This window comes from Anabrus simplex, chromosome 5 (genome assembly GCF_040414725.1).
Source record: "Anabrus simplex isolate iqAnaSimp1 chromosome 5, ASM4041472v1, whole genome shotgun sequence".
NCBI classification, from domain to species: domain Eukaryota; kingdom Metazoa; phylum Arthropoda; class Insecta; order Orthoptera; family Tettigoniidae; genus Anabrus; species Anabrus simplex.
In genome coordinates this window covers 325631682-325658533 of record NC_090269.1, presented here as the reverse complement: position 1 = coordinate 325658533, position 26852 = coordinate 325631682, and the positions used below count along the sequence as shown (strand labels likewise).

At 38.2% G+C, this 26852-nt stretch overlaps 1 protein-coding gene across 1 annotated transcript in view; it reads left to right on the top strand.

Moving 5' to 3' along the window:
* The window catches only part of Sin3A (SIN3 transcription regulator family member A), a 528152-nt gene that overhangs the window by 190961 nt on the left and 310339 nt on the right, over positions 1–26852 (top strand). The gene's annotated exons all lie outside the window — the stretch shown is intronic.

Sequence of the window (26852 nt, the reverse complement as noted above, 5' to 3'; positions counted from 1 at the left end):
GCCTCAAAGGGTTAAGGAATGCCGTAATATCGCGCAGCAGTCAGTGTGCGGAGAAACAGAATCCGTGAACACTGGCGATGTTGACAGTTGACGAAAAAGCGTGGCTTGTATAATAAATTCGTACATGCCGAACAATATTGTCATTGCCGATGAAACTGCATTGCTTTCTTTTAATGCTGAGCCTAAAGGGTCTTGTGGTATTAGAGGAGAAAGTGCCAGCTGGGAAATCATATATGGGTGAGAGTCGCTGTACTGTGTTGCAATGCACATGGAAGTGAGAGAATTCCTCCCCTCGTCATAGGGAAATTCGATAAGCCACAGTGTTTTAAGGGTGTCAGGAAAGTCTGTGCTTGTACAAGGCATCTAAAAATGCAAAAATGAGACTAATCCAAAAAATAATGCATTTGCACAGGGAAACCAACACAATTTATCCTCGTCTTTGAATCGTGTGATTTTGTTTTTCCTTCGTTGCGTGAGGTTATGTTTGTCAGTGATTTATCAAAGTGCATTGTTTGAACATTGTAAATGCACCTTGTTGGATGCATTTCAGAAATAGTTTTTCCATGGTATTTGAAAGGTTTAAACTGTGCCTTGTGACGCGGCAAGTATTTACATTTCTGAAGTACGAGAGAAGTGCCATGGCGGGAAATCGTATAAGGATAGAGTGACTAATGTGTTGTCATGCAGAAGGAAGCGGGTGACTTTCTCCCCTCGTCATAGGAAAGTTCAATTAGCCACGATGTTTTAAGGGCATCGGGTACTTTCTGTGCAAGTAGCCTACAGGGCATTTAAAATGCATACAGTGCAGTACAGTAATCCAATGAATAAAGCACTTGCACGTGGGGGCCATCATAGATTTCTCCTCGTCTTTGAATCATACTTTTTATTCTTTCTTTTGTTGCGAGAGGTGATGTTTGTCAGTGAGTTATCCAAGTGCATTATTTGAATACTCTAAATGCACCTTCTTGGATGCATTTGGAAATAGTTTTTTCCCCATGGCATTTGAAAGGTTTAAACTGTGAATCAAGGTTAACTGCATGCAGTAACGGACCTTAGAATATTTTGTAATGCGGCAAGGATTGGTACTTCTGAATTACGAATTGGCGGTTAATTCAAAATCACGTAATTCGAAGTCCGATTTTTGGGTCCCAACGACTTCAAATTAACGAGGTTTTACTTTAATTTCAGGGGTGATCACAACATATATTTGACTTGTATTAGTATTGTTTCTAATCTCCCCCCTTGCCGTCCTTTTACATTATGTCTCAAAACTTTGCGACGCATGGGTGTGTTAAAAATTATCCGCTTCATGCTCTTCCGGATTTCTCTTTGTGAAAGTTGGCAGGTGTGCTGATGTGCCACTGTGTCAAGATATACTAAAAATTACTGGAAAAGCAAAAAGCAGTGTTCTCCCCAGAAATTTTCATCAGCCATGTGGCAAGAATGAGTAGCCGGGTGGGGAATACTACGTAAAATATGAATCGAAATATCAATTTATTCGCCTCTGAGGAATAATAATAAATAACAGTAATAATAACAAATTAAGAGCCTTCGTCGCTCAGGCTGCAGCGCGCCGGCCTCTTACCTCTGGGTTCCGAGGAGTGCAACAGGCTTCGGCAACCAGCACAATTCCTTTTCTCGCCGCCAAATGGGGGCTTCATTCATTCCATTCCTGACCCGGTCGAATGACTGGAAACAGGCTATGGATTTTCAATAAAATATTAAGTTCTGAGAAGGAAACCGTATTTTAATTTCATTGATTGCAAATGTTAAGATCATTTAAGGCTTAAAGAGCTTAAATGTTCTTAATAATAATAATAATAATAATAATAATCATTATATTCACATCGCCTGAGCTACTGTGTGCTAGCATTTTAATTTGACCCCATCTGGCTGCTTGATCTTCAATTTCGATGTTCAATTTTACTATAGGCCTACTAGATGGCAGAGTAAACTGAATCTGTCTTGGGCGTCTATGACTTGAGTTTTAGTTGATTTTGTCAGGTAAACACAAAATGTGTCACCAGAGATCTTTTACATGCCGATAGCGTATGGCATGGAGTGTCGAATGGAATTTGTTCCGCCTTTCAAAAATCCGACTACCTCAGCCGGGTTCGAACCCACTATCAAGGGATCTGGAGGCCAACACTTTGCCACTGATCCACATAGGGCATTAACAATAATATCAGGCATAAATATTAAATGCAAAATTGAACTGTTTTAGTGTTATTATCACGAACAAGACGTAACAGAGTTTATGAACTTCTAGTCTTTTGCTGCTCCTTCATAATTATGTAACATTGGGGCTTACCACTCGGTTGCTGTCGAGTGTCATACTCATTTCTGACGTGTAGAATCGAGTGTTCGGATGTGATTCCAGACATCGCTCGTGCACGACACTACGTGAGAGTCAACCTAAACCTTTAAACTGATGTAATTGTTGCTATTATGCCGACAATGGTGGAGATTTATTATTTAACACAGTTTTAATTTAGAGCACCCAGTGACTCAAATATGAATTAATATTATATGACTAAAACATATCTAGGTTATGTTAGCTGGGCAGTTGGTAAAAACAGCAGGCCCATTGAAAAGGTCCTAGGGAGAACACTGAGAAAATCAGTAGAAAAAGAATTCAGAGAACAGTACGGCTTTAGACAAAGAAGGTCAACTATTGACCTCATATTCACAGTGAGGCAGCTATAAGTACAACACTATGGTGATTTGCCTCATGGACATAGAGAACGCATGTGACAGTGTCCGTAGAAACAGTATCTGGCAATCTATGAGAGTAAAAGCAGTAAATGAGCTGATAGTGACAAGGGTGACATGTATGATGGAAGCGAAAGTTGTGTTAAAGTCTGAACTGAAAGAACTGTGTGGTTAACAAATGGTGTACAGCAAGGAAGTGCCCTCTCACCTCTACTAAAGCATCTCTCATATAAACCTAGACAGAACGCACTGTGTTTGTACTCTTTGCTACGGCAGCTGCGTTATGGGAGGTTTGCGCATAGTTTGTGACCTTGCAAGCAGCCGGCATGTGTTCGACCTGGCAGGAATGAGTCACCTGTCTGAAACTCAGCTGTTAACATGGTGAGATTGTTATAATTGCAGCACCGCATGTAAAAGTTATTTTAAATACGAGTCGGCTCGGGAGGTACATGATGCATTTGCTCAGCTGCCACCTTAACTCTTTGCCGTTTCCCATTTAAAGGCGGATGCCCGGCCGCAATTACAGTGCTTTCCGACAGTTCTTTAAACCCCAATAGTTCCAGCAGCATAAATACCACCCCTTAAAAGAAAATATCTAGAAGTCAAATGAATAAAGATGTAAATGTAATTTCTTCTGCATTTCGATCCTAAATAATTAGTGCATATAAATGTGTACTCACCCTAATTTTGAATATCCACATTTAGCTCTTGGTGGTATTCACAAAGCTCCCCGTCGTGCACAGTGGTAGATCGCACTGCTTATATTTGAATGTTGTTTGTTTGCCTCTCCTGGAAGCTGCCCTATTTTTCATTTGTAAGCGCAAAGCACACACTTTGGCATGTATCTGCACAAGATGATGAAATAATTTAGGGGACGGACAGCCGATGAGCTGTTGCGCCATAAGTTCAGCTGTCTGTTTCCATGAGCTGTGAGAGAATGAAACTGTCCACAACATACATTGATCACAAAATGAAAAATAAATTTCCACCATTTTTTACACGATTGCCCAACCCTGTAGTATTCTCTATTACCACTGATGTTCACGCCACCCCTATGTTTTGTGTAATTTATGAGTGTACGAGAAGACTCTATTTCTATTTCTTCATTGCCTTTACCATTATTCACAGAATCTGAATTTGTTGACAGCATAAGAACAGTACGTTCATCTTGCCAGCAATTTGCTGTTACACCCTCAATTTGCATTTTCCTACATTCTCCCCACTTGAGTTTCAGGTGTGCAGGTTTCCTAAACAGGTCAGGCCAACCCTTTCTTGCTACACCATTTGGTGGGTTTCCCTGAGAGGTACTGTTTCAAGATAAATTCTCCATTGAAACCTATCATAGCTTCATTTACTGCGAGTTCCCAGCCAGGTGTGTACAAAATTCTGATTTTTTTTTTTTGTGTAAGTTGCAAGGCTGGTCTTGCTTTGTACAGAATATTGTAATGTTCATCTTGTGGTGTTCGCCTGTTTACATGGCTACAAATACAGTACAGACAATACGCGACACTTCTGGTTTTAGCCTTGTTAAAATGGGAGACAATTCGCTAGTGGTGTGACCTGGAAATTCGCGCTAAATTCAAATATCAATGTAAGTGTATATACGGAAATGGATAAATTAATTACGCCTGGAAATAAACTGTTATTAAGATATTAAATTGAATGTTGCTAAAGCAATTCCGGACAAATGAATGAAGAATTATTTAACAGGTTATTATTTAAAGACTGAAATTAGACACATAATCAAGATGTGAAATGGACTGCTGTGAAAGGGTTTGATCTTTCATATATGCATTACTTTTTTAGCTTTAGCATTCCTGCCTGAACTTTTACGGCTAGATTTGACTTTTCTCTCATTTAAAAGCATTGTATCATCACATTACAACACTTGTCAGTAACAATATCGGCACATTCCTTACACACATAATTCAATGAATTTACATTTAAGAGCTGGAAAATTTTCCTTTTAACTTGAAGCCTAACATAAAGAATATAAATTTAGCCTCGAACACATTCAAACTTTCCTTATAAGCAATACTTGCCATTACAGTAGGGTAAAGCAAATTTGCATCATATTGTTTCAACAAAATATGTACATTTCTTAAATCACCCATATTTCCCTTCAGTGCTTGACAACGCATTATGGCATTCCAAATGGGATAACTTGGAACACAACCAGCCATACACATATGGATATGCATTTTCCTGAATTAAATCAAACCCACGGATCACACCTACAACAACACATTGGTATTGAAGGTTAACTGCTGCACTATACAATAAAATAAGATTGTATTTTAAGCCAGATAAAATATGGGTCGCGCAGGTCAGAAGTCTTGGACCGAGCTCGATAGCTGCAGTCGCTTATGTGCGGCCAGTATCCAGTATTCGGAAGATAGTGGGTTCGAACCCCACTGTCGGCAGCCCTGAAGATGGTTTTCTGTGGTTTCCCATTTTCCCACCAGGCAAATGCTGGGGCTGTATATCTGTGTCGATGCGACATAAGGCCAATAGAAAAAAAAAAAGTTTAGGAGGTACGATAAAAATCTCTCTGGAAGTGGAAGAATATATATGCAAACACAATATTAACTTACATTTTCTTGTCATGAGGGAAACGGAAAGAGATGATATAAAGGAATGACACACACTACTCTTTACTTATGTCAACTTAATGCAAACACATAAATAATGCCAAAAACTTAACAAATACATGTGCTCTTATGACAGAATCAGTAACTCCAGGTCACTCCGCTAGATAGAGCTCAATCACTGTCCCTCGATATCTCGCACCGTTGTGTATTGTCTCTACTGTATTTGATGGCTACTTGGATGTAAACATTGCCCAAGTTTCCTAAACCGTTTCAGTGTCATTGCCTGCCTTACTAACGGGCACATGTGAAAGTCTCCTAGGAAGTAATTGTCTGTTTCAGGTAAAACAACAGTCCCATATAAATTAGAACTCCTACATATACCCTTATTTCATCAGTGTTAGTGTCTTACCAGGTAGTATCGACCGTGCCAGTTTTTCTTTGTAAATGTTGGGCATGAATATTCGTCTGCTCTGCTACTAGCTCATAAAATTCCGATCCCACAAATAATTTCAAAAAATCTTTTTCTGAACTCCTGGAAGGTAAATCGTGATTTGGAGTGGCATTTAAAGAAAAAGAATTTCAGTTCATGAAAACAAATATTGTTACCAGATATCGTTAGTGATATTTCTTTGTAGCCTTTTAATATAATATTTGTTCATGCTTATGATCTCATAATCATTATCACTATTACTTTCATCAGAATAAAATTCTGAACCACAAGTAGAAAGCTCATTATCTCCACTAACTTGTAACATGTCTTCAATTTCACATTATATCTTAACTTTCGAACCAACTCCGCAATTAGACGACATGGTGTAAATTTGAACAAGAGTAATCTCTAAATGAAAGACGATATTTATAAAGTAGGTCTGCTTGGGAAATATACACAGGAAATGCTGTCAACAAGGTCTTGCAGCTTTCTGAATCAAGGGAATACAGTGTGGTTTCACAAGGCCCTTCAGTATTTCTCTCAACACACTTCTAATGAACGCGAGCGTGACGGGCACTTTGAAGCGTTCAACACGGCAAGCATGTGTTAATACTCGAGCGCTCTGGAGTGTTAGGGACGGCAAAGAGTTAACGAGCATAGACTCACGTAATTGTAAATTTGTAACTACTGTCTCAGTGCTCAATAAGAAACTTGCGCGCATACAAACAGTTTTAACAGAGGAAAAGTTTGATCACATTGGTGCGAATCTTGAACAGTCGGTGAATAAATCACTCGCAAAACTAGCACAAGTAGGGGTTTCGGTTTCTTCTGCACACAGAGCTACAAAGCCCATTGTTTAAAACCTGCTGATCCAGCCACAAGAGTGAGATATTTTGAGTGGTATCTTGCATCATTGAATGATCGTTCATTCTACCCACAGCTTGTATTCTTTTCAGATGAGGCCTCGTTTCATCTTAAAGGTCTTGTGAACAGTCATAACTCTCTCTATTGGTATGCAGAAAATCCTAGAAGTTCCTCATTATGATAGAAGATTTGTGTTTGGTGTGCTGTTAGTGCAAGATGAATAATTTGGCGTATTTTTTTTTTCAACACGACAGTAAATCTAGAGATGTACCGAGATGACATTTTGATGCTGTTCTTCCATCTGTTAATAGAAGAAGAAAAATCCTGTGGGTGGTTTCAACAAGATTCAGCCTTTGTTCATACAGCAGAAGATTCCCTTCTTACATTCTCGGAAGTGTTTACAGACAGAGTGATCAGTGCTGTTCTCTTTCCTCCTCGTTCTCCAGATCTAACAGTGTGTGGTTTTTACCCGTGGGGTAAACTGAAAGAAAAAGTGTTTCGAACAAATGCTTACACATTAAAGGAACTGAAAAAAATTACAAATGAAATCGGAAGTGGCAGAACTTGCTCACATCACTGGTGTGGTTACCAGGGGCAGTGCCTGTATAACCCAGGAAAGAAGGCACTTCCAGCACCTTTTATAAGGTAAGATTTCATACAAGATTGTATACACACTTAAAGCAAAGCAGCCGCACACAACATAATTTCGGCTGAGGTGGCTGCCGTAGTGCAGAGTACAAACACCGTGCATTCGGTCTGGGTTTGTTAGACCCTTTATAGTGGCTGTGGATGATATAATACAGAAGATAGCACAGATCATTGGGGAGAAGAGAAGAATGAAAGCAGTGTTGTTTGCAGATGATCTAATATGGGGAAGCAGTGAGAGTGAAGTTGAGGAACGGCTAAATGTATGAGAGGAAGTTGTGTCAACTTAAGGAAAGAAGTTTTCAGCCAAAAAGTGTGAAGTGTTGGTAACGCCACGATACAAGAACCGAGCGTACAATGGCATGACATTAGGAGGGTAGCTGTTGAAAAGAGCTGAAAGTTTTAAGTACCTGGGAATTGTAATTGAAGAAAATGGAAGGAACAGGATGGAAATCAGTGAAAGAGGAAGGTATACGGATGGATTCCTTAAGAGTGTAGGAGGATTATGGAACAGGGATGTATCAAAAAGACGTGAAGGAATCGTCTACAAAACTTATTTTGTACCAATTTGGACGTATTGATCAGAAACATGGGTGATGGAGAGGGATAAAAATAGAATACAGTCAGTGGAAATTAAGTTTTAAAGGCGAGGTCTAACAAGAATGGATAGAGTAAGGAATGAGAGAGTTCGGGAAATGGTAAATGAGGTACCCCTACAAGAGTTGAGAGAGAAATAAAGGCTGCAGTGGTATGTACATGTTAAGAGAATGGGAGAAGAGAAGAAAGACGTTAGAAATGGAGTTGAAGACGAGGAGATCTAGAGGAAGACCAAGGGACAGTTGGCATAAAGAGGTGTGTAGAACAACATTGAGGCAAGAGGAGGGAAGTGGATGACAGTGACAGAAGAGAAATGGTGGATGGACAGAAAACGATGGAGAGGCTTATGTTCCAAGCAGACCAAGCCCATCGTTCGAAACTGCTGCAGATGATGATGATGATGATGATGATGATGATTTCAAAGATTTAGAAATTAATCTAATATTCCCTTGGCAGATCATTCCAGTTCCTATTCTTGTAAACAAATACTTGCTCCGATTTGAATGTATTTTCCACCGTTGCTAACGATCTAGGTACACTTTAACAAGTGGTGCCAAACTCGAAATCGAAATGGCATAACCAGAATCCTGTTCATTTTCATCTGTTTCAAAATCATTTTCCTCTTGCTTCGTGATTTTAATGGCACTTATACTCTATCGACATTTCTTTCCAAAATTCTTTACGGAACAGATTCCTGGTCTTCAGATTACACCAGTCATTTACATGGGCTATTGAAACTTCTACAATATTCATTTTACATCTAGCTATGTACCCAGGATCAACATTGGAGCAGTCTAAAGATAATTTCAAATGTGTTATTGCAGGCAGTACAAGACTACCTGTATTTGCTACCACCAAGGAGGTGTGATATTTCTGAACATGGCTTAAGACACACAATATTTTTTTCTATCATCTCCCATTCAGTTGTTGAAAAATGGGTCAATATGACATACCCCTTTTAGGTTTCATAAGGATCTCTAACATGAAATATGTAATATTCCATCGAGTAACTATGTCCTGTTTTAATTTACTAGCACCAAGGCCTTGTTCTTTCTAAGTTTTTGATCAAGCTGATTTTGTAGATAAGGGCTATGTTTAAAATGTACTATTATATTCCTCCACTTTGAAAGTAATGTTTTGTTTGCAACATCCTTGATAGCTTTATTTAAACTTAATTGTAGAATCGGGACTGCTTACCGAAAATTGTCAAACTCTACTCTTTCAACTCCTGAAACGATATTGATTGCATTGTCAGTGCAAACAGTGGCAACTTTCTGTTTCAGGCCTCATTCACGAATTATATCTTCATATTCTTCGGTGTAGTTACCAGCATTGTGGTTTCCTGTAACATGTTTAACTTGTAATGTTGATTTACGATATTCCCAATTAAAATGTATCCAGTGAACTGTAACCCCCAAGTAGGTGCAATTAGATATGGAAGACCAAAAGTCCGCCATGTGGCTAATAAATTCTGTTCTTTTCAGTTCATCTAATAATTTTGATATTTCTACGTCATAATAGTTTTGACTTATTTATTTACTTACTCTCTCACTCACTTTTGTTAACGTGCATCTAGAGGTAAGGTGGTAAGTGTGAGAATTGAGAGCTTCTCGTACAATCTTTCCAGGCCACGATCAGAAAACAATTTTGGCCGGCCTACCATCCTGCACAATCCACTTAACTAATTTATTCGTAATTGCAGGTTCCTTATTACAGCACACAGGCTTCACTGTTAGGTACTCCAACATTGACTGTGAAGATGAACTGGTAGTGACATTGACAGATGCAGGATGAATATGTTTGAGATGATGTTGAAGATTACGTCTGTATTTTCAGTATAACTGAACAATATTCTACATTTCTTATAATACACTGTTTTTCTTTATGTCACCTTACCACAATCGTTCAGTTTAAATCTGGAACTTTCACCAAGTTTTTCTCATATCGGTAACTGAAGTACACAAACACTGAACATGAATATAATATACTGTCTTCTCAATTAGAACCATACACGAACTGAGGTTTAAGTTGTCATTTATTCTGCAGTGTCTTTCTAGCAACTAGTATCTGTCCATTCACACATTAGCCAGAAATTCCTGGAAATTCCTTAATGACAGTCCCTTCAAGTACCTTCCCCATCCCTACCCATTGTACCGCTTGACTATGTTTTATAAAGGTCCGCAAATATAATACAGTATGTCCGATATTTCCATCCACATAGTTCGTAAAAGCAATGGTAATAACCCTCGTTTTAGAAGAAAGCAATTGAGGTGGTATTGTTGCTTTTACTTTTCTGAAAGAAAGTTATGAACCTCAGCTTAGTTTAATGACATCTCAATCATACAATACACAGGTTTTCTGCCACTCCAAACAGTTATTTATCCTTCATCACACTACAGTTTTAATCAGTTCGATTAATTGGCTCAAGCAGATTGGTGGTTCAAAGGGTTTTTTATGCTAATAGATTACTCAGTCTGATCAATCGATTAAATCTACAGCTCTATTTGTTAGTCATTTTCTGATTATATTATGTGAGCGTTAATGTTTAATTTTCTTTAACAAAATTAAAATAATCACTCCTGGAGTTTCTGTGGCAAATATTTTGTTTTTACTAACACTAATGTTATTGTCTGTACGTCCCACTAACTACTTTTACAGTATTTGAAGTTCTCGGAATTTAGTTCTGCACGAGTTGTTTTACATGCTAGTAAATCTATGGACACGAGGCTGATATATCTGAGCACCTTTAAAAACCACTGGACTGAGGCAGGATCTAACTTGCCTAGTTGAGGTCAAATGGTCAGCGCCTTAATTGTCTCTGTGACTCAGCCCAGACATTTTACTGCTCAAACAGTGTCACTTAACCTAACATCAGCGCACATTTATCATGAAAGCATACTTGAGGCCCCGGCAAAGCAATAATCGCCTTTTTGCTAAAAATTTGTCGGAACAGCCTTTCTGAAATGTGAAGAGACGCAAAGGCTTATGTAACCTATCCTCTGAAATCAGTGATGCACGCTGCCGTATCTGGAGAAATATCCCATTCTTACATCATTTCAGTACCTAGTATTTTAATTAAATGATTGGTTACTGCAGCCTTTACCGTATTTACGCGTGTGTAGACTGAACTTTTATTACTAAAAATAGGTAGGTAAAAATGGGGTGTGGCTTGTACCATGAATTTTAAAATTGAATACAGTAAACAACCCATTACTTTAGAACACTTTACTAGTATAAATCATTAGTATCTACTTATCGTACAACCTATTGCAACCAGTCGTGATTAAATTAGTTTAAGGTACCTACTCATCATTTCAGACTTTTATCACTGTTACTGCCGCTGTTAGGTGATGCGCCTCATACTGTGTTGTCTTCGGTCCCTTGCATGGTGTTGTAAATTGACGTGGTTTCTTGGCTACCGTCCCTGCTGGGATTAATATCCAGGATCCATTCACACATTGGAGAAATTGAAGGCTTCTTGAGTCATCTACTCAGTGTCATTTAGTTAGAATTGCACCTCCATTCACGGTGAAAACGCCACAAATGTTCCTCAAAAGGCTGGTTGGAGACGTCTAGAGGTTGCAGCACAACCTTGTGAGATTACTGTTTTATCATTTTTTTCACTTTATTTGTCATGTGACCACAGAAGCTGTAAATCACCAATATGGATGGCCAATGTAACAGAGCACCAGGATGACAAAACCGCAGTATTTTTAACCAGTCCATGTACAATTCTTCATTCATCCAGCCCTTTTCCTGCTCCCTCACTTGCATCCCTAGGGGCAGCTGTTCTTCTGGCATTGTTTTTTGTTTAGCAATTGCAAAAGGTGGTAGTTTTTCCCCATCAGCAGTGATGCACAACATTACAGTACAACACTGTTTTTCTGCCTCTTCAATTTGAACTGGAACCTTTTTTTGCCTGCTTTGTTGATTGTGGTTTCCCTGTGCATTTCAAAAAATACAGAAGTTTTCATCATTTCCCACTGCTCCCATGTTGTAATCGTGCTTCTTCCTTAATTTCAAGACATTTTGCTGAAATGTGAGCAGTTTCTCCTTGGTACGTTTCCGGTAGCCGCTGAGCCATTGACATTTTTCTGTGAATCTCCATCTCATGTTGTGCCATAAAACACCTTGCTCAACCATAACTTGCTTTAAATTGACTTCCAGGAATTTCCACTCTTTCAGAAATTTTTTGTTGTTCAATCTGTAGAATTTCAACTGAAATAGGAAATCTGTCCGCTCTTGTTTAATGTTAAAAATGAAATAATTGAAAAAGAGGTTCAACCTATTCAATACATAAAAGAAAGGAATGTAAGTGATTAGAAATGGGACCAGTTTCGACCCTAGTCCAGGTCATCGTCAGCCGTTCAAAACATAAAAAACAAGAAAAACAATGCATATGAAAAAGAATAAGTGAACTCTGGATCGGTATAAGATGAAATATAAATTGATGATGGGGGTAGAAATTGTGAGTCGCTTAAAATAAAACAGTACGTAATATTATGAAAGGTAGTACGGCACACGCAATGATAAGTAAAGTCACTCAATGTGTTTAATGTACTTATTCCACAAGATCGTTTATCATTTCTGGATATTGCCCTTTTCTTTCCGCTAAATGCTTGCTGATTTTGTGAGATTTTCTTAAGTGCATCATTAATTTAAAATTTGACGCTACTCGTTCTTTTCGCAACAAACTTCGTTCCCACTTCTCTATCGCTATTTTCTTTGGCGTAACACACTACTTGTAATTTAAATTGTAACTTGCTCTGAGACGATCTATGTTCCTCAATTTACAGCAGTCAACTGCCGTGCAAACATTGAAAAGTACTTGGTACCGTACTTTACCACCCTCAGCTAAGGTTGCACCTTATACAGTTAGACGAGCATTGAACTCTAAGGAATGTACGACATTCCCACACTTCACAGAACGAAGTTATGCAATATGAATTTAGAACAGAATTCAGGAATAAATCCGCACATGTATTCTCTCAAAATTCAGGTGCGGCTAATACACGCAATGGCGCATAAATACGGTAGTTTTAATTAGTTAACCACTGTTATCGGCCATGTTATATTTGCAGTTATTGCCAAAATACGTTCTTCCCTTTCGTTCCAACTTGCATGTTTGAGTCGTGAATCACCGAATAATATTCAATCGTATTCAATAAAAATGCTGCAGTGTATAAGAATTTATGACCTAAAATGCATAATGCATGCTAAGTCATTCATAATATCAGAAGACCCAGTGAAAAGGTTTTAGCTGTGTCTGAACTACTTGTATATTACATGGTGTAATATATGCATTTTCGAGTAGTATAAAAGGAACTGTCATCACCATCTCACTATAAGGTGTACTTGCTACAGTGGGCTTCTTATCTTTCTTCTACTTGCTATAGGACAGTAAGAGTCAAATCTGCAATACGAATTTGTAAATTAAATATAGTTTCTCTGGTACAAACAGGTAACTCTGTGGAAATTCACAAGATTTTCTTCATAATTGGTTGGTTGACATTGTGCAGTACTAGTTTTCCTGTGGAAACCGAGTTACTTCGTTCAGAAATGTGTGAGCCATTCACGACTATCCTTACAGCCCGTAAATTTTAACTTTCTACAATTTCTACTTTCAACCGACATATTTCACTCGTGACCACGTATCCAAACAGTATTTAGTCATATTATCATTTTGACTTTTACAGCCTGTGTAAAATTTTTGGGATTATGCCGTGAAATAAACGGTATAAACACACTCAATGTACGTTTTTGAAAGGTGCCTTGCCGTTCTTCATCAGGAGAAAACAGAAAACGGAAACACGACACATCAATGGTTGCTAAGAGAAAACAAGAACTAAAAATTGTGTCCTATGATGTAATAGGGATGCCATATTAGCCCTATGCTAGGGACAACGAATGGCAGCAGTAAAGGATCACTTCCTGATGGTTCTGATAATAGGTAGCCATGATTCACTGAGGTTGTAGCCTGTATTGTGGTTGAAATGATCTTTGTTGACAACCAATGGAGGTCAGGGGCAAGTGAAGGAACAAAATTTTAAATAGAACAACTGACAAGAGTTCCAGATTTGAGTGTAAAAGCAATCATTGTCCATTTGCATATAGAAGAGAAAGATACAGATCTTGATTGATGTTCTACTGACAGGCATGTTACCCCATGCTGAGATCAAGGCCAATTATGTTCATATATGGATAACACAGGGTCTTCATTTAGGTTGGAGTGAAGAGCTACAACTGTAGGGATTTTTGAGGACAGGTGAAAAAACCAGCTACAATTAACTGGCGTGATCTTTGAATTGGGAGACTATAGTAAAATTTTTATGGCGCTAATTTTTTATTAAATTGATATATTTTTAGGTAATAGACAAGGATTTGTTTTGACAAGATTGTAAATAGAATAGGGTAGTTTGTGTTCTTTTATGACATTTATAGTATATTTTAATTATGACACATTAGGCTTCTATTAAGAGGTTTTTGGAACTTGGGTGTTTGATGAAGTAAAGAGGTTCAAGAGATTATTGGAAAAAAAAAAAAAAAAAAAAAAACCCCTACTGAGGAAGAGGACAGTAAAGTCCTCGAAACATGAACGGTGTGTGGAGTGATAAAAATAATCATTTAAATAACTCTTTAAGTATCAACAAGGCTGATTTTTAATTATCAAAGGTGTATTTATTGAAGCAGAGATTCTAGTCACCACGCACCATTGTAAAATAAAACCACAATGGTAAAGTTAATAAACTTAAAAAAATTAAAAGAATTAAAAATCGTGCACTCACTTCATTTGCAGTACTACAGTAAGATGCCATTATAACGAACACCAGTTTAACGAAATGTTCACAATAGTGAAAATATTTTTTTGTCCCTTCCCCTTTCCTATTTAATGCGTGTTAAAATATTTCACTGTAAAGAATTCCGAACTTCCAGTATAACGAAGACTTTTTGCTTATATTTAACATCTTTCCCCTTCAAAATATAATTGAAATTCATCATGTTTTAATCGCTGCTTATTTCGCACAACATATCTCTATACAGCTAGTACCAGGCGGCACACACTATACAACACAGGTGATACTACCCAATTACAAATCAGGGTAAGGTAGGCAAACACGTTACAGTTCTGACGAGTGGGTTGCATACTCAACAGCATGTGAAGATTATCTTATTCAGTTTTGGTGTACCAGTACTGAATGTCATTATGTAGGAGTAATTTTTTGTACATACTGTAAAATGCAAATTAAAGCCAATTTTCTATTAATAAAAATATCTTTAAATATTGGGCTGCACAGATTGGATTACAGTATTCCCGTTTACAGGATACGGTTCAGGTAGCTATGTTCCATGCATGTACGCGATTGGTCTAGCTGGATATCGATTTCAAAGTAACCAATACATAAGAAGTAACGCTATTGGCTGAGTAGGAACGCCATATTTACAATCAACCAATGAATGTTACGGTTTCACATCTCTACACTCAGAACTGCAATTCGTTTATTCACGTCTCATGACGCGTTCATTGTTTATCTTTTGTTCATGAAGCAACATGTGTATTAGTGTGCCAGTTAACTCTTTCGGCAATATAGATCAAAAGAAGCGAAAGCAGTTTCCTTTAAAAGAAAAATGTAAAATACTTCGGAAAGTGGAAAAAGGAGGAAAGAAAAGAGAAATAGCGAAGAAGTATGACAGCAGTTCTTCAAAGTTGTGAAATTCCTCATTAATGAACACAAAATTAAAAATCTGTCAGAAAGTGGACTGGGCGGAAGTGTGATCTGCAGTAATACTTCCATACTTTTACTGACCCCCCGTGCACATGTTTTCATATATATGTTTGGTGTTCTCCACAACTTTCGGTGCACTTGTTATTTTATGTGCCTTAACAGAAAAAAGTTTTCATATTTGTTCTCTCATGTTTTCACACCTTTTAAAATATTTTCCTCTCATCTTTAAATATGGTATATATAGTTTAAACTATACCTACGGATGCACAACGTAAAATGCCTTCATGTCGGGAAAAGTCGTCTTTAGTGTTTCTATATCCCTGTTGGATAGTTTGAATTTGTATATTCAGTAGTACATTTTCTTGCTTAACACATTCTTTTTCGTTGTCCCCTGTAGAAACGTCTTAACAAATTTTTACTGTACTGCTATATCATATATGTCATAAAGGAATACACTAAAATTGCACTATTCATAATTCATAAAATAAACACATCCATAAGTTATATAGTAAATTTCAGCAGTAGTATCTATTGCATATGATGGCAAAGTTCATACAGATTTTTATTTAAAGAAACATTTTAAGTTTACTTCGACAGCAGTATTCAACAACATAATGGATTGTTTCAACAGAACCAAGGATTTTGATTTAGAGGAAAGTAACACAAAGTAATATATAAGTAACATAAGACGTATTCCAACGTACCGATTTCTAAAACAATAGATAATAATAATTGATAGGAATCCATGTGATAATGATGAGGAGGAAGATGGTCCTCACAGTGTTCAAAAGAGTTTGACTCTTGTGGAGGCAACAAAACATGGCACATAGTTTTCAGGATTTTCTTCTTTCACGAAGTGATGTGCCAGGGTAAATTCAAGTGCAGTGGTTGCTGACTGCCTTGAATATTTGTTTGTGTCTGGGAGTGTTCAGAATAAAATCACCGACTTCTTCAAAATATAAAGTCGAGGACATAATGTACCGGTACAGGGTAACATTTGAGATACTAAGAACTTCTTGCAAGTACCTGTTGACGTATCCACAAAGACACGCGAGATGCTCTCAGTTGGTACAATTATTTTATTTACATGTATTTACAAATCACACACACAACCTTAATCACTGTTGTCAAAACCAAAACATTCACATCACAAACCGCCATTTAAAGACAACTGCCCATCGCTGCACATCGAGATGAGAGCACTGAAACACAAATAAAACAGGTGACTGCTTGAAAGCATGTAGTCCACGTGCCCGAAGTATAACCTTGTTACACACTTCCAAACACTTCTAAACCACAACTAACTGTAACTCTCAATAACTCAACAGTAACTAACTTCATCGTCAAGAGTGCGTCTTTATATAGGTGCCTGGCCAGGCTCATCGTCAAGAGTGCGTCTTTATATAGGTGCCTGGCCAGGCTCTAGAAAGTTACGTTACAAAAAAAAACTACCTTCTTGAATATTCCAGAGCGGCCAATACATAGAAATAGTGTACAGAATCTTCTCAATCATTCTTGTCTACCTATACCATTCTGGAAGCTACAGTGTGTTTCACAATTACGGATTACAATAAAGTAAGAATAAATTATAATATTAATTTACAGGTATTCACATTGATATAAATATCTATGTACAGCACATAACCTTACATACAATACCATCATTCAACCACGTAAATAATAATAATAATAATAATAATAATAAATGGATGTACACTTCACAGCTATACATACAGGTAATAATAATAATAATAATAATAATGATCATAAAATAATTATAATAACCATGATAATTCAAGCTCAATATTTACGTTAGTTACCCATGGGTGAGAGAATATTGTTTTCAAGTTATACTTGTTATCGCACTTGCGTCAATATCCTCCCTATAACTTGAAACAATTTCCACACACTGTTACACTCTTCGACTTTGCTTTTGTCCTCACTATTTAACAACACACACAGGCTACCTCATTCACACAGCTCTCCTGTTGGCGCTGTCGAAGTCCATGGTTTGCAGCCCGGCGGTTCCATCTGCGACCACCACCTTCCCTTGGTGGGTCCGCTGGGTCCAGCGTCTTCATTCCTGGTGATGTTGATTCGCAGGTCCTCGCGTGGCATTTGAAGCTCTGCTGGCTTTCCCCTCGTTCGTACCTTGGTGTTCTGTCAGGTGGCACCCTCGTTTTGTGGTTGTTGGTTCGGATCCCATTGGTTCTCCCTCACCTAGAGGGGGTCCCACTGGCTGTGTCGGTGCCATCGCTGCCTCCAACTCCTGGGCTTCCCCATGGTTCTCCTCCACGCTGGACATCCTTCCCGGATAGTTCACCATGCCATGGAGCTTACTCTTGGTTTCATGCTGGTACGGCCCATTCACCGCCGCGTCATTGTCTTGTTTGGTCTCGGCGCTGAACACCCGCGGCGCTCCATCGGTGCGCTGCGCTTCCTCCCGCAGCTGCTCTCGGCAGTCGGCTCCCGGCTGGTGGACCTCGGCTTGCCCGCCGAACTCTCCCATAGCTTCTTCACAGGTCGGACATGACTGCAGGCTGCGTCGTACTTCCATCTCCTGTCCAGTGATAGGGTATTCGGCTCCCTCTTCTGACATCGCTCTGATCTTGAACTGGGCCCCGATTTTCTCCTTGAGTTTTTGCAACTGGGCCCAAATATTCTTCTCAAGTTCTTCAAACTGGGCTTTGTTGTTCTTAGCCTAGAGTAAATTAATGTATTATTAGGGTCAACCTTTTTAATACAAAATGTAAGGAGTTTAAATTACATAAATGATTCGGGACTAGTTTCGACCTAGTACTAGGTCATCGTCAGCCTACAGCAAAATTAAAACACAAATAGCAAAGAAATTAAACAGTATAAAGACACATAAGGTCTTGTAAAAGTACATACCATGTGAGATATTGTGCAGAACTATGTTAAAAATTAACTCTATAAAGTCCACTGCACAATAGAAAGATGTTATAGATAGAAATGATTGAGTTGCTGGAAAAGGAGATTAGAATAGGCTATACTGGCTCCTATAAGATGCTGGTATCCAGTTGAAGAGCCACTGAGCCGAAGTTACATTGTTTATTTACGGATAAAGTCGAGTGCGCCGTATAGCATTTAAAAAGTTGTTAGGGGTGGAAATTTTTCAGTTGTGGGCCAAGGAATTCAACATATGCTGGCTTCTTAAATGTGCTGCTTTATATTCGAAGAACTGAGACGAAGTTACATCGTTTTTTAAGATATTCATAGATGTAAAAACACATGGATGCCGGAAAGGCTCTTCAGTTTTTTGGAACTTGAAGGAAGGTAATTGTTGCGCATGGAGGCTTAAGAATCCAGAGATGCGCTACATTATGTTAAAAAATAGAGATCCATTAAAAGGTCCAGTGCACTGCATAAAAGTAACCAGTTGTAAAAGTAATCCTTAAGTTGTTCGTCCTGGAAATCGATAAAGGTTGGTTTCCAAGCGATGCTGCTGTTCATTCAGAGATTAATTGAAATTACAGTAACCAATGTTTATAAACTTCATATAAATGTCGATGCGAAGTAAGATGCTAGAAGAAAGTTCTTCCGTTTCTGGAATCTTGAAGGACAATGGATGTTACGCGAGGAGGATGAACATATATGGGGTTAAATAAAGGTGGGTAGAAATTCGCAGTTCAGTGCGGACCATACATTTGACTCTGAATAAATGTCAGCAAGGAAAGAAAGAAATTTGGTCTGGTGGAAGAAAATATCGCTTGGTAGGCCAAGGCCCTTCAAGGGCTATAGTGCCATAGGGTTAGGGGAAGAAAATATTTAAATAAAATATGTCATAAGGGAATTAATACGTGTTGTAATAAACTGAAGAGAGAAATGGGAGTAGGTGAGGTTCAAAGGAAATCTTGAGGACGTGAAGGGAAAAAAGAAAAACTGAAGGATAAAAAGGGGGAGGAGGGGGGAGAGGTTATTAAAACAGGTCTGAGGAATGTGGGAATATGGAAGATTGTTTAAGGAAAGTACTATAAATAGAGTGAAAAATCGGACCTTTAATATTTGATTTTTATTGTCTGAAAAGCTGAATGAGCAGGTCAAAAAGAATGTTCGGTTTTTCGGAAATGTCATTAAGATTGAAGTTTGGATTAAAATATTGGTCTATATGTATAAAGCAATTCTGTTATGTTAAGGAGGGTCCTTTATTCATAATTTTGAGAATTACCATATCATGTTTAATGTCTGTAAATTTATGGTTATAATCATTCATGTGTTGACCAGCTGCTGAAAATTTTATTGTATTTTAGGGCATTGACAAGTTTCAAATATCGTATTTTAAAACTTCTTCCTTTTTGTCCAATATAAGAAAAATTGCAGCTGTTGCATTTTACTGGATTTTGAAAAGCAATCAGTTCTATTAACAGATGATGAGTTGTGTAAGACTGTAGCGTTATTATTCTTGGTTCTGAAGGAGATTTTAACATCATGCTTTTTAAAAACGTTAGTGACCTTATAAATATAGAGTTATCGGTAGAAAAATAAAGAAACTTTCGGTTTGTATTTATTGATAATGCCTTCAATGAAAGGACTATTGTATCCATTGAGTTTAGCAGTCATGCAGATATTTAAGATCACTTTCAGTCATTTTCGAGTACAATAGATTCAATATAGTCTTGTCACGGTTGCCAGTTAACGTATCCACAAAGACGCACACGAGACGCTGTCAGTTGGTACAATTATTTTTTTTATTTTTTTTATTTTTTTATTTGTATCAGAAGCATTAATACTATAAATACATATATACTCTTACTGAATTATATACATTATATACAAAGTCACACTTATAAGAAAAAGTCTACACTACTTTTGCCCAGAAATTAGCGACATTCCAGTGCATTTTCTGTTGCCTGAAGTAGATCTTGTACTATGCATGTTTTAGGGCACTTACTACACTGCAACAAAGGAGACGTCGTTTGGATTGCACCACACTCACACACTCGATGTTAAAACCCCACTTCTGCAGGTTGCTTTTACATCTTGTCACGCCTGCCCGTAATCTGTTCAGTGATCTCCAAGTACTCCATTTCTCCAAGTGACCAGGTGGTAATTCTTCACTTGGTGTCAACCATTCTTCGGAGCGAGTGCGGCTTGCGCGCCACATATCAATTCGGGATTGCTGAGGTGTCCCATTAAGAGCCTCTGTTGTTCTGAGGAAACTTTTCCTTGATGTGAGTCTTGGAGTAATTGGCCTGTATCCATACAGAGGGTGAGCTTCAGATGTTTCCGCCTTCTTCCTCTCGTTATTTTGCTGCAACCTCTCGACGGATATCAGGAGGGGCGATACCAGCAAGACTATACAATTTGTTCAACGGGGTAGGTTTTAGACAGCCGGTAATCATGCGACAGGTATCGTTTAGAGCAACATCTACCTTCTTGGCATGACTTGACTTGTACCATACTGGGGAAGCAGAATTATTTTATTTACACATATTTACAAATCACACACATAACCTTAATCACTGTTGTCAAAACCATAACATTCACATCACAAACCGCCATTTAAAGATAACTGCCAATCACTGCACATCGAGATGACAGCACTGAAGCACAAATAAAACAGTTAAAGCATGTAGTCCACGTGCCCCAAGTATAACCTTGTTACACACTTCCAAACACTTCTAAACTACAACTAACTGCAACTCTCAATAACTCAACAGTAACTAACTTCATCGTCAAGAGCGCATCTTTATATAGGTGCCTGGCCAGGCTCTAGAAAGTTACGTTACAAAAAAGACCCTACCTTTTTTAATATTCCAGAGCGGCCAATACATAGAAATAGTGTACAGAATCTTCTTAATCATTCTTGTCTACCTATACCATTCTGAAGGCTACAGTGTGTTTTACAATTACGGATTACAATACAGGTAAGAATAAATTATAATATTAATTTACAGGTATTTACATTGATATGAATGTGTATGTACAACACACAACCTCACATACAATACGATCATTCGACCACGTAAATAATAATAATAATAATAATAATAATAATAAATAGATGTACACTTCACAGCTATACATACAAGTAATAATAATAACGATCGTAAAATAATAATAATAATTATTATTATAATAATTCAAGCTCATATTTACATTAGTTACCCATGGGTGAGAGAATATTGTTTCACGTTATACCTTTTATCGCACTTGAGTCACTGTATATCATTACTTCATGTATTTATTTTTTTTTTGCTAGTGGCTTTATGTCGCACCGACACAGATAGGTCTTATGGCGACGACAGGATAGAAAAGGCCTAGGAGTTGGAAGGAAGCGGCCGTGGCCTTAATTAAGGTACAGCCCCAGCATTTGCCTGGTGTGAAAATGGGAAACCACGGAAAACCATCTTCAGGGCTGCCGATAGTGGGATTCGAACCTACTATCTCCCGGATGCAAGCTCACAGCCGCACGCCTCTACGCGCACGGCCAACTCGCCCGGTACTTCATGTATTTATATGTATCCTAATTTTTCTCTCATTTAATAAATACATTATTAAGGTTTATTATGTGTAAATTCATGTTGAAATAACATATATTTTCATCAGGTTTAGCAAGGGGCATGTTCTTAACAATCGGTTTTTTTTTACGGGGTTACCCGTGGACCAGCAGAGGTGAAAGAAGGTGCCGGGGTGAATGGGTCTAACTACAAAATCAAAGTTGATTTAAAACTTTAACAAAGGTTATATTTTTTTAAATTTCAACAATCAGCAACAAAACTTTAACAACTTTTCACTTAGTGAGATAACGATGACATAGCAATTTAGAATCAAGACTTAGAAAAAATTCAAGAGTTCAACACTTTAACACACTTGGGCTATAAGCCCCTAGTTTTACAATTTCTGAGCTTCCAGCTCCAACTTTACCGAAGAGCATAAATTTACAAAAGGGGCAGAAATCCCCTACTACCTGGAGCACTTGCTCTGTAATTTACAATATAAAGCCTTCTAGAGACACTTTAGCAGTACCTTAAAAAAAAAAAAAAAAAAAAAGCTAACGTGCTTTCCCTTTTCCCAGCCTATTCAAGGCGATATCAGAAAATTACAATCATTTGCGATCAAGGCACAACTTCCAAATTGAAACAGGGGTATCTAGTACCCAAGCTATTGGGCTGTAGCGGAGAAGAACAGGTTAAGTAAATTGCCCAAAACACAAATTGAACGGAGGCGTGAACTTGCACTCCTGAGTATGCATTCTTAAAACCTAAAAGGCACTAGGCCGATGAAACAAGGGCTGTTCCCAAACTATGGAGGTGACTCGTATAAGAACGAAATTTAAGACATAACCGAAAGGAAGAAAACCAGTTACAAAATGTAATCACCTCAAACCAAAATGAAGTGGAGCTCGAGAGGGTTTATCACTCTCTATCCTCGATTAGCAGTTAAAGATTTTATGAAGTTTTTACATAAGCTGACAGAAAATTACATTTGTAGAAAAGTAGGTTACATGGTTAAAGTTTCGGACCTTTCCCTCAGGTTAAACTGCGGAGCTAGCAACAAATAAAGATATTAACTGGCCATTACCTTGCTGAAGAACTGCTGCCTGATGAAAGAGGCGCCTCCCGCCTCCTGCTTGACACACACACACACACTTGGATGTTGATCAAATGGCCAAGAGACGTGAAAATCCGCAGTTTATAAACCCTTGTGGAAGGTTCGAGACCTTTCATGAATAATCAAGACACACACACAGGGTTTTATTGGTGGATATAGAAGTTACACACAAAATTGAAGAAGCAGCCTGTGATACGCTGAAAATTAATTACAGAAATTTGTGATTGGCTAAATTCAAAACTGGCGGAAAGAAAGATCAATATTGCCAACCCAAAAATGAACATAATTTAGTAAAAAAAAAATAACAACTTACGAATACAAAACTTCTTCAAAAATGTTCTTTCACTTCACACCAGGGTGCATGATTATAGTTTTCTAGCCATAACATCTATGAGAGTGTTCAAACTTCTCGATGAACGGAAAACGAAAACAAGTTGAAATTCACACAGTACTGGAAACTTCACAATAACAAAATTACGGTAGTTACTCTTCTGAGTAAAGGTTAAATAGGTCTAGTTTCAAGTTCAGGGTTTCTCCTGTAGAGAAGTTCTTTTAGGTGCAAGATTTAAATGTGCGGTGTAGAGGTGTACCTCCTGGTACAGTTTTATTTCAGTATAACAAGGTTTCACTAACAAACTAAATTCTGAGGTCCTCAAAATTTTGTTATACAGTATTTTACTGTATTAACTAACATTATTTTACAATAACAATGAAGTAGCCACCTTAGACAATGGCACACATTATTATTAGTATTTAAATAAACTCTTATAATAAAATTGTACAAAATATAGGAGTCTGTTTTTGATAGATGTACTGCTGGTGGTACAATTCTGTTCACACAAAGTATGATTTGGATCATGCATATTTTCTATACACAGTATCTCTTTCCTTCCCCTAATCCTCTCCCAAACACATATTTCATCATACCACACATGTATTAATGTGGCTTCCATTCAGAAATGCTGCCTTGAAGAAATAGTTCTGTTGCCAAATACCGCAATAGTGACAGGGTCCACACACATAGTGCTCTGCATTGATGACTCAACAACTTGAAAGAAAATGCAGAGGTTACCAATGGTGGTAATAGTGAATGAAATCATGTACAACCTATTTTGCTCCACAAGTAACAGGATAATATGAGGAAAAGAAACTCTTTACTTAAATCTGCCAAACAACAGTTGCAGACATTAAGGCAGTTGACAACTTGGGTCTATGCGATACTTCAGTTTTTATGAGTTTTGATTTGAAATTTGGGCGCTGCCTTTTGGCGGAGGCTGAGAAAATTAATTAACCGCCTAACCTTAGGCAGCCGATTGCTCCGATGGAGTGTGTTAGACTAGTTCCGGTTATCAGTGTTGTCTATCCTTTGTTTACTATAACAAAGTGCTATCAGCTGTGTGTTGTACGTAGGTGGTTTGTAAAGTTCTCGGAATGTACTAGAATTAGGTATCTTACCTCGGTGGAACTGCTTTTATTTTTCAACATAGTCTTCCTGTAGACTAATGCATTTGGTCCAATGCCTTGATCCAATGCCTTGATCCCATCTCGAAAATGAGATTCCTCTAGGCCTGCAAAATACCTCTCCAATTCAACTGTCAGTTCTTCCCTTGTAGAAAATCTCCGTACACCGAGGAAAATTTTCAGCTTGGGGAATAGATGAAAGTCTGATGGTGCCAAATCAGGTGAATAAGGTGGATGTGGCAACAATTCGTACCCCAGTTCATGAAGTTTTGCCATGGCAATAACACTTGTGTGCGGCGGATCGTTGTCCTGATGAAAGATGACCTTTTTCCTTGCCAAACCAGGCCTTGTTTCGCGTATCTTTTCCTGTAGTTGGGCTAGGAGGTTTGCATAGTATTGCCCCGTAATTGTTTGGCCAGTAGGAAGATAATCTATCAGCAGAATGCCTTTTGCATCCCAGAAAACTGAGGCCATGACCTTTCCGGCCGAACGCACTGCCTTTGCTTTCTTTGGTGGTGGTGAATCAGCATGTTTCCACTGCTTTGGCTGCTGTTTTGTCTCTGGGGTATAGTAGTGGACCCAAGTTTCATCTGTAGTCACAAACCGGTGCAAAAAATCTTGTTGGTTGCACTGAAAACGGGCCAGACTTTGTTCGGACATTTTCAATCTGGTGCGTTTATTGTCCAATCGTACCCAATTCTTCGGTTAAAATATAATATACCTGTTCAGAAGACTTCCCTACAGCTTCAGCAATCTCCCGCACTTTCAGTCGACGATCCTCCATGACCATTTTATGCAGTTTTGCGATAAATTCTGGGGTCGTAACACTTTTTGGTTGTCCACTATGCGGATCATCATCCAAGCTCCCCCGACCAAATTTAAACTCGCTGGTCCACTTGGCAGCAGTTGAAAATGAAGGAGCAGAGTCCCCCAGTGTGTTCTGAAAGTCGGCGTGAATTTCCTTTGCTTTCATACCTTTCTTTACAAAGTATTTAATCACTGCTCGAATCTCAGTTTTTTCCATTGTCACAAATCACTACGCGGGAGCAACAACAAAGAGTCGTCACTACCACACTCCTGCAGCTAGAGCACTGATGTGCCACGTGTTCACTCACAAAGGATGTGTGATTATTGCGTGGGAACCTCGTTGCTCTAGCACTGACATCTAGCGGTGATTCCGAGAACTTTTCAAACCATCCTCGTATAGTGCTCAGTTCTTTTCGTGGTCAATGTCAGTTCACTCTGTCATTCTAGGTGGCTAGAAATAATTTGACTGGTTGAAGGAGCGCACTATTTCGGTTCACGATGGCATGAGGAAGGAGTGATGTCATTCATCTTGTGAAACAAAACAAGCGCTAGTGCCCAGTTTATGTGGTGGATGAAATAGCAAGGAGGCATGGGCATAAATTTCTTCGCCTTCCACCATACCATTGCCGTTTTAATGCCATGAAACTAATTTGGGCCCAAGTGAAGGACTACAAAGCTGTGAATAACAGACTCTTTACAGTTTCGGAAGTTGAGAGACTTCTTTGGAAAGGCGAGGTCTGTGTAGGTACGGAATACTGGAGCGAGGTTATGAGAGACAATCCGAGAAAAGTGAAGCTTGGGGGAGGAAAAGTATCACAGACGATTATGTTGAAGATATTATTAGCTCAGGATCAAGCGAGAGTGAAACCTCAACAGACAATGATAATGCCGATAGTGACTTTGAAATGAGTGGTGTATTCCCTTTGCAGGATTTGTCCTTCCTTAGGGGAAATTGAACAGATTAACAGTGCAAGCTCTTCTAGAGGTTAGTAGAAATTTCATTTCATTTTCTCACTTTTTATCTGTTGAAGCATTGATCTGGTTTTTTTCCTTCTTATATCCTTATCCTAAATATGCCATGTGTTATTGTTAGTCTTATGTGAGTTATGCATGTCGCTACAAAGAATAATTGGTTCTGGGCCTATACTGGAGTACATACATTTCCGTTCATGTTGTGTGTCGTGAATCAGCTGTTAGTACTCGTAACAATTTGACACCAGTGTCTGACTTCCGGTGAAGTGTCAAGTCGAAACTCATAGAAACCGTACTATAAGTTGTGTAATTAATCTGTACCTAGTTATGTTCCATTAGTGTAAAGTATATAGCTGGTTAGTTTTGTTTTGTTTTTTCTTTTATATTTGGTGCTGTAATTTGTATGTATTGTATGTTTTCTTGTCCTTTCGCCTGTCATTTGTGATTGCAGGTCGTGTTTCGATATAGTGCAGG